This window comes from Gossypium arboreum, chromosome 6, assembly GCF_025698485.1.
Source record: "Gossypium arboreum isolate Shixiya-1 chromosome 6, ASM2569848v2, whole genome shotgun sequence".
Taxonomy (NCBI): domain Eukaryota; kingdom Viridiplantae; phylum Streptophyta; class Magnoliopsida; order Malvales; family Malvaceae; genus Gossypium; species Gossypium arboreum.
This window is the reverse complement of record NC_069075.1, coordinates 16,506,604-16,520,009: the sequence shown is the minus strand read 5'-3', so window position 1 is coordinate 16,520,009 and position 13,406 is coordinate 16,506,604. Positions and strand designations below refer to the sequence as shown.

Genomic DNA, 13,406 nt, shown 5'->3' with positions numbered 1-13,406 from the left:
AAGGAACCAAGAGTATTAGTAATTACCTTCTTTTTATTATCTAGCCTAAAAATTAAGAGATTTGTTTATCTAAACTAAGAGTGCACAGAGAAAGAATTGGGGAAAATTTTTTGGGAAAACTTGCTTGATTAAGACAATACCCAATGAAAAATCCACCTAGACTGCACTCGTTATTTGACTCTGAATCAGACGATTTATTCATTCGACTTGCTCCGTAGAAATCCCTAAGTTATATTATTATCCCTTTCGAGACTAACAATGTCTAACCCTAGGTTTATTAATTGAAATCTTCTTTCTAATTAGCGTCCTAGTGTTGTATTAACTCGATCTATGGATTCCTTTATTAGGTTTCACCCTAATGCTGCAAAATCTTATCATCGTGCAATCAACTCCGCTTAATTATAACAAAGTTACTCTTAAACAGGGTCTATTCCTCCTCTGAACAAGAGCATTAACTTGAATCAATATCCTGGAATATTAAAACAAGAATTAATAACACATAATTAAGAACAAGTTAAATATTTATTATACAATTCAGATAATAATAACAAGATCTATCTTAGGTTTCATTCCTTTTAGGTATTTTAGGGGCTTTAGTTCATAATTATGAAAGAAAACATCTCAAGAGAATAAAGATAACAAAACATAAAGAAAACCCAAAACCCCCGACTGGAAGTTGAAGGGAGATTTTCAGTCTTGACGATGAATCCAGCTTCTGAGATGGATCAATCGGCTTCCCTTGAGTAATTCCTTGCTTCCTACTCCATGTCCCCCTTCTAAGAGCCTCCTTAGGTGTTTAAATAGGCTTTAGAATGCCTAAGAACTCTTAAAATTGGCTTTTTCCGAATAGAACTCAACTTGGGCTCGGCAGGGACACGCCCATTTGACACACCCATGTGCGATTACTTCAGGTCGTGGTCAAGGCTGTTAAATAGGCACGGGCGTGTGGTCTGCCCGTGTAAGTCGTGCTTCAATTCTGCCAAATTGGCACAGCCATGGGACAGGCCCGTGGAGAGTGGTCCAGGTCGTGTTTCTATTCTGTTGAAAAGACACGGGCGTGTGGTCAGCCCGTGTGATGAAGTCCAGGACGTGTTGTTTTCCCACGTTGGCCCATTTTCTCCGTTTTTGGCCTGTTTCTTGCTTTTTTTACTCTTCTTTGCTCACCTAAGTATAAAACATGAAATTAAAGGATTAGGAGCATCAAATTCTACAAATCTAATGATAATTCATCCAAAAATGTGCTTAATCATATTATAAAATATGTATAAATTACAGTTTATCATTGGGAAAGTGAGGTCGGGAGATAAGCGTGTATCAACCAATTGATTAATTAGTTAGAGGTCGGAAGGTAATAATTGGTTAATCAATAGGTAATCCACACTAAAGCCTTAATCCAAAGTTAATTACAAACCCTAAGGTTTATCTATCTAGTTCTTTGTTTATTTTATTGCTTAGTTTATTTACTTATTTAATTTCTCATACTAATCTATTTTATGATTCATCGTAATATAGGATTTAATTATTACTATTTAGACTTATTATTGTAAAGAGGTTTTCAGTAGATTTATTCCATCCTCCCTTGGGTACAATCCTCAGAATACTTCTTGTGTTCCATTGTACAGATATATTATATTACAATTTGACCTGTATACTTACGGAAACTGTTGGTTTAATTTCTTATATTTTTGGTGTGATATTTTTACTATAAGCGATATCACATTTATAGGTAGTCAAGTTGTTACCTTGTGGACGCTGTTGCTGGAGAGGTTTCGGCATTAGATCTAGGAAATATCTTTATAACTAATAAGATAAATAGGAACATTAAAGCTTATAATTACAAAATTTTTAATTTTTGTTCATTTATTTTTATTTGTTTAATTATCTTTTGAATTTTTTTGGTTGTTTGCGACTCGATGCTCCAACACCCCAATTGAACCACATCCATATTCAGAGCAACTACTCAGTCAATGAACATCGATCCACCTGTGATAATTAATTTACCCCAGGAAAATCCGCTATTTGAAGATCCATGAAAACGACAAGTAAATATTTGGGAAGAAGTCCCAATGGATCAAAGGACGTTGAGCGAGTATACCTTACTAACACTCGATGTAGCGTGAGGCAACATAGAAAGGCCGGCGATTAATGCCAATAATTTTGAGATAAAAGTGGCCACTATTCAGATGATCTAAAACACACTACAATTTAAAAGAAATATGGTGGAAGACCCAAACCAACACTTGAAGCAATTTTTTCAACTCCATGACACTTTCAAGTACAATGGGGTATTTGATGATGCTGTGTATCTTCGGTTATTTCTGTTCTCATTGTGGGACAATACGACTGATCAGTTAGACTTGTTGAACCAGTTTCCATTACCATATTGAACAATTTAGCATAAAAATTCCTATATAATTTTTTCCCGATCAGTTGGACCATTTAGCTTAGGCGAGAAATCGCCAATTTTAAACAATATAAAGGTGAATCCTTGTACGAAGCATTGGAACACTACAAGTCAATGCTCAAGAAGTGCCCACACCATAGCCCACAAGTGTAGCTCTAGACCCAAATATTTTATAATGGTGTTGATGGTAACATTAGATCCAGCCTAAACAGAGTGGCCAGAAGATCTTTCATGTTCCACACATACGAAAAAGCCTAGAAAATCATAGACGACATGGCTATGAATTCATACATGTGGCCAAACGAAATATTCACGTATAAAAGGAAAGCCTCCAATAGTGTAAGCTAATGACGAAGATGGTAGATATCATCAGATATTAAAGAAGCTTAATCGTTTAGAGTCGATTGTCAAATAGATGAAAGCTGAGCCAAATTTTAAAATCAAATGGAAAAAGCTAGGTACATAGGTAATAGGGGTCGAGATCCCTATTCAAATACCTACAATCTCGGTTAGAGGGATCATCTGAACCTCAAATGGGAAGGCAACCAAGTAGGTGCAAATCGAGCATAAAACCAACAAAACTCTCCTTACCAACCTCTACCATTACAACAAAGAATCGTAGGGAATGACCATGATGCATGTGGTCAAAGTTCGATGGACTAGAGGGGGAATGCAAACAATAAAGACGAACATTCAACAAGTCCAAGCTATATGCGGACGAATTGAATCTTGAATGGATAGCCTTTGCGACCAAATGAGTCAATTAATGACTATGTTTCAAAAGTAAAATGGCCAGAGCATCCTTAGTAACACAAAAAACAATCCTTAGAGAGATGGGAAGGAACATGTAAAGGCGATCTCCTTACGATCGGGGAAGACACTTGAAAAGCCAAAAGAACCCATCCATGAACAGAAGAATGTTCTAGAGAGGTCAGCGAACCCATGAAGGAGGAAGCCAAGTTAAAAAAGCTTATCGAGAAGATAGTTGAACCGGTTTTTGATCTGGTAATCACAAATTCGAGCACAACAAAGGTACCATTTGCGGTACAACTAAAGGATAAGCAAAAGAGAGACGAGGAAAATTTTATAAGTTTTTTGAATTTATTTAAATCCCTCAATGTCAATCTGTCACTCTTAGAGCTTATCGATAAGATCACTAAATATGCCAAGTATTTAAAGAAAACTATGGCACAGCATAGAAAGATGAAAAAAGGCGAGTGAATTGTCATTAATGCCTTGTGTAGTACTTTTATTGCTAAAAAGATCCCCCCGAAGTTAAAAGATCCAGGTAGTTTTATTATTTCAATAAAGATATGGGATCGACAATTCAACAAGGCTCTATGCGAATTAAGGGCTAGCATAAATTTAATGCCCTTATCAATCTATCGAAAACATGGGGAACTAAAGAACATATCGATAAAACTGCAGCTAGCCAATAGATCCTTGGTACATCCAAAATGTGTACTTGAGGATGTATTGGTCAAGGTACGGTAATTCATAATCTTTGTTGACTTTGTGGTCCTCAACTTTGAGGAAGATCGGGATATCTCTATTCTATTGGGTAGGCTATTTTGGGCCACTTCTAAATTGACAATTGATTTCAAACAAAATGAGCTAATTATAAAAATTGATGACGAGATAGAAGTGTTCAAATGTGGCTGCGATTCCCAAGGTAAGGGATAACTAGGGGAGGAGTGTTATGCTTTTTTAATTTAACTCCTAACAGCCTCGATCGAGGGTATCCTTTTAGTTGTGTTGATGTAGGTAAGTGTAATTCAAAGGAACAAGATAAATGAAGAGATCCCAGTAATATAAGGATTGATTGGGAGAGCCAAGATGGTCAAGAATGACTGATGAATTCAATGGTGAAATTCAAGGAATTGTCATACAAGTTCGGTAGCACAACATAGATTTTAACCCATTGAACTTAAAAAAATTTTAAATATTGTATATTAGTTTGTTTTTAATTTGTTAGAATTAGGAATTAGACTCATTATTTGACGTTAGAAGTATAAGGAAATAGGCTTCTGAGAGAAACAAAGGAGCTAGATTTTAGTTGGGTGCAAGTACATACAACCAAGGCCATTTTACAAGTCTCGGAGAGGCCAAATCAAAGCCATGGCGTCACATAACAACCTCATGGTGTGACACAACCATCTCAATGTTGAAAACATGAAGATACATTATCATGCCTTGCCATAGACACCCTATGATGTGACACACACACTTTGAATCACAAATAGGGCATAAATTCACCTCATGTCGCGCTACCAAAAATGGCCTACATGCCGCGCCATAAAAGGGGCATGGCGCAACATACAAGCCATTTTTGAAACTTTCTGTTCTTGGTTCGATGCGATTTTCAAAGATATTCAATAAGTTTGCACGGTAAGTAAAACCCTAGATGGCCTCTATATATTGCTCTTACAAGTAGCTACATCCTCCAAGCCATCATAACCAGCCAAATAACTATTCACAACCTCTTTCTTCAAGATTCTGTGAGTTCCTTGTCAATCCCTTGTTCCATAGCCTCAAAACCATGCATAGCAACCTTTCTAACAGTGAATTCATAACGGATAACTATGCCTACATCTGAGAAAGGGAGCTCAATATAACCTTCAAGCAGTCCAACAAAAAATCCCTCTGCAAGAATGAGGTTTCGAATCGATAAGTACATTGCAAAGCGAGACATGAGAGACAATTCAATTTCATCAATAGGAGAATTTCTGTGCAATCCCGAACAATTCGATGTACCTTCTGATTGTGCATGAACTTTATGCCGCGTCAAAGGAGGCGGATGGCAATAGGCCAATGGAGGTACTATGGATGCTGATTGTAAAACCCTATAGCCGGTCCAGCTGCCAAACCTGAGCTATGGAATGCCACATTAGCCATCTAAGTGACTTTCCACTAACAACTAACCTAGCCTCCATTACATTACAAGTTAAGATACAAAATATGCTCAAGTTAATAATATGTAGCAGAATATCATATAAGAATTTTTATCAATACCCTTAAACTCTCTTTTTAATTAGGTGGAATTCTAAGTTCAAATAAACAAAATACACATCTCAACATCAAGGTTTGCTCCTACTGTAGCTCACATATTCTAACTCCTCGTAGTGCAAGACTCATTTAAACAGGGTATATTTTACGAACTACCCCTACATGTTTAGATACTGCAAACTCAATTAGCATGGTTCCTCTTAGTCTACGTATCAAAATTTATTAAGCTTTCACAAAACCAGTTCGCTAGTTCTTAGGGTTCGCACTATGTACAGTTCGCCAACCCTGTCACTTTGTAGCAACCTTAACGAACTCAATATAAGTTTGTCAGATTGATTATATCATGCTATTGCTTATGGCGAACACTATGTTTAGAATTTAATTACTTAGGTATGAACTTGTAAATTAAGAAAGTATCAATCAAACTTGGACTATTTTTATATACTTAGAATTCAAATGTGTATATAAAATATTATTGGTTTGCAATTAGAAACATAACGAAAAACATAAGAAAACATAAAAATACCAAAGTCCTAGTACAAACGGCAAAGTCAACAGAAAGATATCTCTAAACCCAAGCAGAATCCTACATTGCCATTATGTCTAGAGTTTGCTTGTACTACCTTCCCAGTGTTTATGCTTCACTTAGATAGCTCGCCTTGTTGCTACTCATCATGCGATCTAAATATCTACAATGTTTAGAAAGGAGTGTATGAGCTCTTGCAAACCCAATGAATATACAGGAAAGAATAACCACATAGTACGCACAAACATAAGTTAAACAAAAGCTTTGGTAGAGTCACTAAACTACGAATTGGGTTCACCATACTTATGTGAAGTGTGGTTCGCGGATACTCACTGTCAGATAGCTTAAAATAGTAAAACATATTATTTTGGAAAACACAATCTTATTCACATGTTTTTTTTTCCTGTTGGATAAGCGGATCTCTTTATAATTCCTCAAAATGACTCAATGAGTCTTAACATGTCTCATAAGTGTAGGATAAAGCTGAGCATTCTCCAAACACACCAATATGTCCCATTGAATGGAGCTTAGCCCGAAATTCCCTTATCTTCCTAACCTATTCCAGGGCGTTTCACCTAGAACACAAAACATAAGGTGAGTACTCACAATCTTATGGCATGCCATTATATCCGACGAATTTAGAAAATTATAATTTCAAAACATTTACTTAAACATAGAGCTTGCAAGTCATGCGGAGCTCGCAGATCAATGTTCATATCTAGCTCGTAATATAAAACTTACATATCACTATTCATAAAAACACATATTTAACATATTCACAAAACATATTTTATGAAAGAATTACTCTCATAACTTAGGTTAAAATTCTAAGCTCTTGATTAACACTATGGTTCGCATATACATGTGACGATCCCTGAACACTCATTAGTTTGCTGAAAACTTTAGACAAGCTTCGTTTTTCCTTTATCTTTGCTTGTAGATGATTCTGTCTGTTTCACAATTTCACGAACATATACAAGTCATTAACAGTTAGAGCTCATGAAAACTCATACATAAACACAAGTGAACCTAGGTTCACACATACCAATAGCTTGGCGAACTTAGTTTCCTTTTTTCGCGAACCATTCTTAATTACTTTAAAACATCAACATAAATAGAGAAATAGAGTCTTACCTTAGATACTAAGAGCTAAATTCAAGGTTCTTGGTAGAAACTTAACAATAAGATAATCAATGAAGAGATCTAAGAAAATTTTATCGTTCAAAAGAATTTGAATTTCCAATAGGAAGGGTTTAATTTATAGGTACTAAGTGTTCTAATGTTATTAGGATACCCTAGTCGTAGTAGAAGTAGGAAAGAGTTACATGCATGGATGGTGTAACGAAGAGAAAAATAAGTTGTCCTCCTAATTTTGGTATAATTACCCTTTAACTACTCTTACCTTTGACTTTCAGCCTAAAACAATAATCATAGCTCATTAGGCCCATTGGCAACCATAGTTTGCCAGGCCTATTGGTGACCCCAACTTGCTAGGCCTAATGGCAAACACCAACTCGCCAAGCCCATTGGCGTAAACCTATTTGCCAAGCCTCAAACTTTTAGGTCCTATTCTGGGATATTACAACTTTCCCTCTCTTAAGAAATTTCATCCTTGAAATTAACTATGCAGAACAAATGAGGATAGTGACGCTTCATTGCTTCCTCAATTTCCCAAGCGACTTAGCTGGTTTTGTGGTTTCTCCACTACACTTTGACTAAAAGAACTCTTTTGATTTGCAAGCCTTTTTCCTCACAAGCTATAATTTCTACTGGTTCTTTATCGTATGTTAGATCATGTCGTACCTCAATTTCATCTACTAACACAACATGGGATGGGTCCACATGATATTTGCTTAGCATGGACATATGGAAAACATCATGGATTCACTCAAGTTCTGGTGGCAACTTGAGTTGATAAGTCAATGGACCAATCCTTTCAACCACTTTATATGGACTTACAATTTAATTTCCCTTTTTGCCCAAACCTTAAAACTTTTTTCCATTTCAAAAACATTTCCTCTCATACTTGGTACTCAATGTCTCGTCATTTTAAATTAGCGTAGGATTTTTGTCTATCTGAAGTTGTTTTCAGTTATTCGCATATAATATTTACTTTATCCTATTTCTAATGAACTAGCTCTTGTCCAACTATTTGTCTTTCGTCCAGTTCTACCCAACACAAGGGGGTTCTATATTTTCTTCCATACAACATTTTAAAGGGTTCCATTTGGATACTTGATTGATATCTATTATCATATGTGAACTTTGCCAAAGGCAAATAACGTTGCCTACTTCCTGCGAACTCTAACACACAGCTTTACAGTATGTCGTCCAGTAGTTTTATCATCCTCTTTGATTGACCATCTGTTTGTGGATGATAAGCAGTATTGAAGTTAAGTTTTGAACCTAGAGCTTCTTGCAAAATTTTCCAAAATCTTAAAGTGAGTCAAGGATATCGATCAAAGGTAATGAAAATTGGTACGCCATGGAGTCGTACTATCTCTGCTATGTACAATTCCGTCAGTTTTTGTAACGTATAGTTTGTGTGAACTACTAAGAAGTGCAAACTTTTCGTGAGGCGATCCACAATCACTCATATTGCATCTTTCTTTGTCGAAGTCTGAGGCAAGCCTAAAACAAAGTCCATAGTGATCCTTTCCCACTTTCAATCTTGAATTTTTAGTGGTTGTAGCAATTATGAGGGAAATTGATGCTCTACTTTCAGCTTCTGATAGACTAAACACTTCGCCACAAAGTCTGTGATAGTTTGCTTCTGTGACAGCCCTAAATTAACACTAGTCGGAAAGTGGTTTCGGGACCACTAAACCGAGTCATAAAAATAATTAACCGTCATAGTTGATGCTAATTATATGTACATATGCATGTGTGAAAATTTCATGTTTGAATTTTGTTAATTGTAAGTGAATTTTATCAAATAGGACTTATGTGAGAAAATTTAGAAATGTGCTAGGCAAATGTAAGGTGGCCTATAAATGCATGTTGTGAAAATGCTGGGTTTGCATGTAAATTTACCCAAAATTTAAGCATAGTGGCCGGCCATGCTATGAATGGAAACATGTTGCAAACATGTTTAGTTAGTGATTATGTTAGAAAGAATAAATAATGAAAAGGAATATGATGAAAACAAAGAAAAGAAAAAAGTGTCCATCCTTTCACATTTTGTTGGCTTGGCGAATGTTCTAAGAAGAAGGGGGAAGAGCTTGAGAAAATCAGCCATGGGAGGTTGCTAGACTAAGGTATGTTTGATGTTGTCCATGAGATTCATGCATGTTTTTAGTTGTTAGTTTGAGTTATACCTAGCCCATGGTTTAAATCTTTGCTATGAGATGGGGATGATATTCGGCCATGGGTGTTGTCTTCTTGGTTGATGTTTGATGTTTGATGTTGTGGTGATGAGGCATGAAGATGAGTTAAGTTTCGGCTAAGGTGGATTTGTGTTGATGTCATTTGCATGCTAAGTGTGAAGCTTTGTAATGATACATGTGTATGGTGCTTTTGAGGTTGTGAATGGAAGTAGAGGAAAAGTAAATGAAAATTTATGTAGAAATGTGATATATGTGGATTTATAGGATGTTACAAATATATGTGAAGCCATGCTAGATTAGGAAAAATTCAGTCAAGTGTTCATGAGATGAAATTTTGTGTTTAGGTGAATTAAAGATGATAGTATAGTTGATATTATATATATATATATATATGTATGCATATTCGCCATCAAATTAAGAGCATAGGTGATGATGAGTCTAAGCTTTGTACATTCGCCATATATATATATATGCATGTGTGATTGGATTATTGATAGTAGGGCGATAGCATATGGTTATTAGCCGAATAGCTAAGAGCATAAGGTAGCAAGATAAAAATTTTACCATGCCGTTCGTATGTCATAAAATCATTAAAATGTGAATACCAATATATGTAGCAAAGCGGTTGAATGAGTTAATTTATTTGTTTAAGCTCAAGATCCTAAAGGAGGCGTCCAACAAGGGAAATCGAAGGTCATCGAGTAGCCGACTTGGAATTATTTTACCCAACACAAGGTAAGTCATTAAGCATATAGTTGGTATTGATTTAAATGATCGTAATACCTATGCAATTGTGTTTAATGAGATGAAATGTATACAAATGTATATGTATGTAGAGATGAAATTGTCGAATGTAAAAAGGAAGTGAAGCGTATATAGTGGCTGGTTTTCGGCACTAAGTGTGCGGACAATAAGTGTTCACGGTTGAGAGAATGGCACTAAGTGTGCGGGCTTGAAATGCATGGCACTAAGTGTACGAGTTTAAAGTACATGGCACTAAGTGTGCGTGGTTGATTATTAAGCACTATGTGTGCGAACTCACTATATAAATATATATATATATATATTTTCTATCAATTATTTATATTAAGGGTGCGACCTTACCGAATCGATTTCGAACAGCGGAAAGGGTAAGTACCTTGAGTTCATGGCTAATAGGCGCTATGTTTATATATGGAGTTGAGCGTGGTAAGTTTTGAACCTATGTGATGATTATAATTGAAGTCACGTACATAAGGTTCATCGTGGAATAGGTGAAAGTTCGTTTAGTTGTATGATTGTAACGAAAATAAAATGATGTATGGAAATGCCTCAATTATCCTATTGAATAGCGTATGAAATGTCAATGTAGGACTTGGAATGAGATTGAATCGTAAGGTCTAAGAAACTATGGCATAGTTCGGTATGGATGGAGTACTTAGCCTCATTTCGTTGTTTCCTCTTGTGAAAATTTTATTAATGGATGGTAGTGTAATGCTTATGACTTACTGAGTTATATACTCATTCGGTGTTTGCTTGTCACCCATTTTAGGTTTCTTGGACTCGACTTTTTGTGTATTCGGGACCGTCATCGAAGTCATCACACCAGCTTGCAACTTTTGGTATCTTCTTCTTAGTTGGTCTAAGAGAACATTTCGCATGTATAGGCTATTATGTTTGTTTGAACTTTGGTATGTAAAACTTTGGATAGCCATGCGAAAATGGCTTATATCGTTTTTTAGCATAGTACTATAATCGTTTGTATGTTGATCACTAAGAGGTATGGAAATGTTTGGAAACGATTAGCCATTGGAATGGTTAATCATGATTATACTTTGTGCTATGTATGCAAAAAGGGCTAATTGAATCATGGAAACTATGAAATAGGTAAAGTCTACCTTAAAGGCAGATGCTGACAGCAGCAGCGATGTGGATGTGAAAAATCACTAAAAATAGTAGGAATGGAATTAAATAGTGAATAAATTATGTAAATGAACCTTGATGAATCTACTTTCATATGGAATAAACGAAACAGTCACATGAGTTGTATGTTAAGAGATATTTAGGTTTTCGTGAAACAGGGCCAGAACGGTTTCTAGATTCCCTATTCCGACTTTGGAAATTCATTATAAATTAACCCGAGACATTTAGAAGTCATGTCATATATGTATAGATTCCTTTTTGAGTCTAGTTTCTATAGAAACAAATGGCATCAGTATTGAAGCCCTGTACAGGGAGATATCCAGGTCGTAATGCATGAAGGTCAGTGTAGTCGCACCCTGGAACAGGGGAGACTTTAACTAATAAACTGTACTAATTGGCCCAACCAAAAATTCTAGAAAAAAATTTGTAGATGGATATATGAGTCTAGTTTCAGGGAAAAATCACAAAACTTATTTTCGAGTTGTAGAACTCAAGATATGATTTTTAAGGTGATAGTGACACAGTTAGCCAGCTGTCCGGAAAATTTTTTTTTATGAGCGGTGAAATTAAGTGAACGAAGTCTGTTAACCCCTCATGTCCAACCCCGGCGACGGTCTCGGGTACGGGGTGCTACAATTTTATTGGTATCAGAGCTATGGTTTAGTCGGTTCTAGGATTACCATAGCGCGTATGAGTCTAGCTATACATGCCTTAATGTTAGTGCTTAATAATGTGATGACTTTTGACGGTTAAAATTTTTGTTTTGATTAGCAAATGGAACCCGGGGTAGAGAGACCCTTAGCGGATGACGTTGAAAGTGTAGCGGCTGCTCCTGCGCAAGGGACACCACCTGTTGAACCTCAGTCATCTGCAAATAATCAGGATGAGGGGGCAAAACAAGCCTTCTTCACCATGATGAATGAGTGGGTCGCGCAATATGCCCGAACCATTCTGGCTGTCCAACCATTCCCGAATTTGAATAATCCACCCCAAGAGTCCGTAATGCCATCAGTTACTGATCCTATGAGGCTGAGTAAACCACCTGTAGACTTGATTAGGAAGCGCGGAGCCGAGGAGTTCAAGGCCATAGTTACTGATGATGCCGAAAGGGCCGAGTTCTGGCTTGATAACACCATTCGGGTGTTCGATGAACTGTCATGCACACCCGATGAATGTCTAAAGTGTGCTATATCCTTGTTGCGAGACTCAGCCTACTATTGGTGGAGGACCTTGATTTCCATAGTCCCAAACGAATGAGTTACTTGGGATTTCTTCCAAGCGGAATTTCAAAAGAAATATATTAGTCAACGGTTCATCGATCAAAAGCGTAAGGAATTCTTGGAACTCAAGCAAGGCCGTATGACAGTATCTGAATACGAACATGAGTTCGTAAGACTCAGTCGGTATGCCCGGGAGTGTGTGGCTAATGAGGTTGCTATGTGCAAGAGATTCGAAGAAGGATTGAATGAAGATTTAAAGCTACTAGTGGGTATTTTGGAGATAAAAGAATTCGTAACACTAGTTGAACGAGCCTGCAAGGCGGAAGAACTTGGAAAGGAGAAGAAGAAGGCTGAATTTGAAGCTAGAGACTATCGTAAAAGATCGATGGGTAAAGCTCCATTCTCGGCTATAAAGAAGTTCAGGGAGGACACTATTAAATCGAGGACGACTGCGGGAATTTCCATTAGAGCACGACCATCGACGGACTCCCGAGCTACTTCGGTAGCTAGTGTGGGCAATAATCGCCAAGAGAAACCTGAATGCCCCCAATGTGGAAGACGACACATAGGTGAATGTTGGGGTAAGTCTACTAACAGGGCTTGCTACGGATGCGGTTCGAAGGACCACTTCATTAGAGATTGCATGGAGCTTGATGAGAAGAATAGGATACAAGGTGCAAGACCTAGTGGAATGACAGCTAGAGGTAGACCACCGACAATTTCAGGAGGTAGGGTGGTAGTCAGAGAGGGGCCTCTGATACGGCTGTTCGATCTGAGACCCGTACTCCTGCTAGGGCATATGCCATCCGTGCACGAGAGGAAGCATCCTCCCCTGATGTTATCACTGGTACTTTCACTCTTTTTGACACTAATGTAATTGCATTAATCGACCCTGGCTCTACTCATTCTTATGTATGTGAGACTTTAGCATCCAGTAAGACTCTGCCTATTGAGTCTACTGAGTTCGTAATTCGAGTGTCAAATCCTTTGGGTCAATATGCGCTTGTTGACAAAGTGTGTAA

The 13,406-nt window shown here is 37.1% G+C and overlaps 1 non-coding gene across 1 annotated transcript; it reads right to left on the bottom strand.

Moving 5' to 3' along the window:
• Nucleotides 1–2,440: 2,440 nt before the first annotated feature.
• On the bottom strand, nucleotides 2,441–2,547 carry LOC128294856 (small nucleolar RNA R71). The gene has a single exon (XR_008285162.1). It is a non-coding gene; the product is annotated as a small nucleolar RNA R71 (small nucleolar RNA).
• Between the last annotated feature and the right edge of the window lie 10,859 nt (nucleotides 2,548–13,406).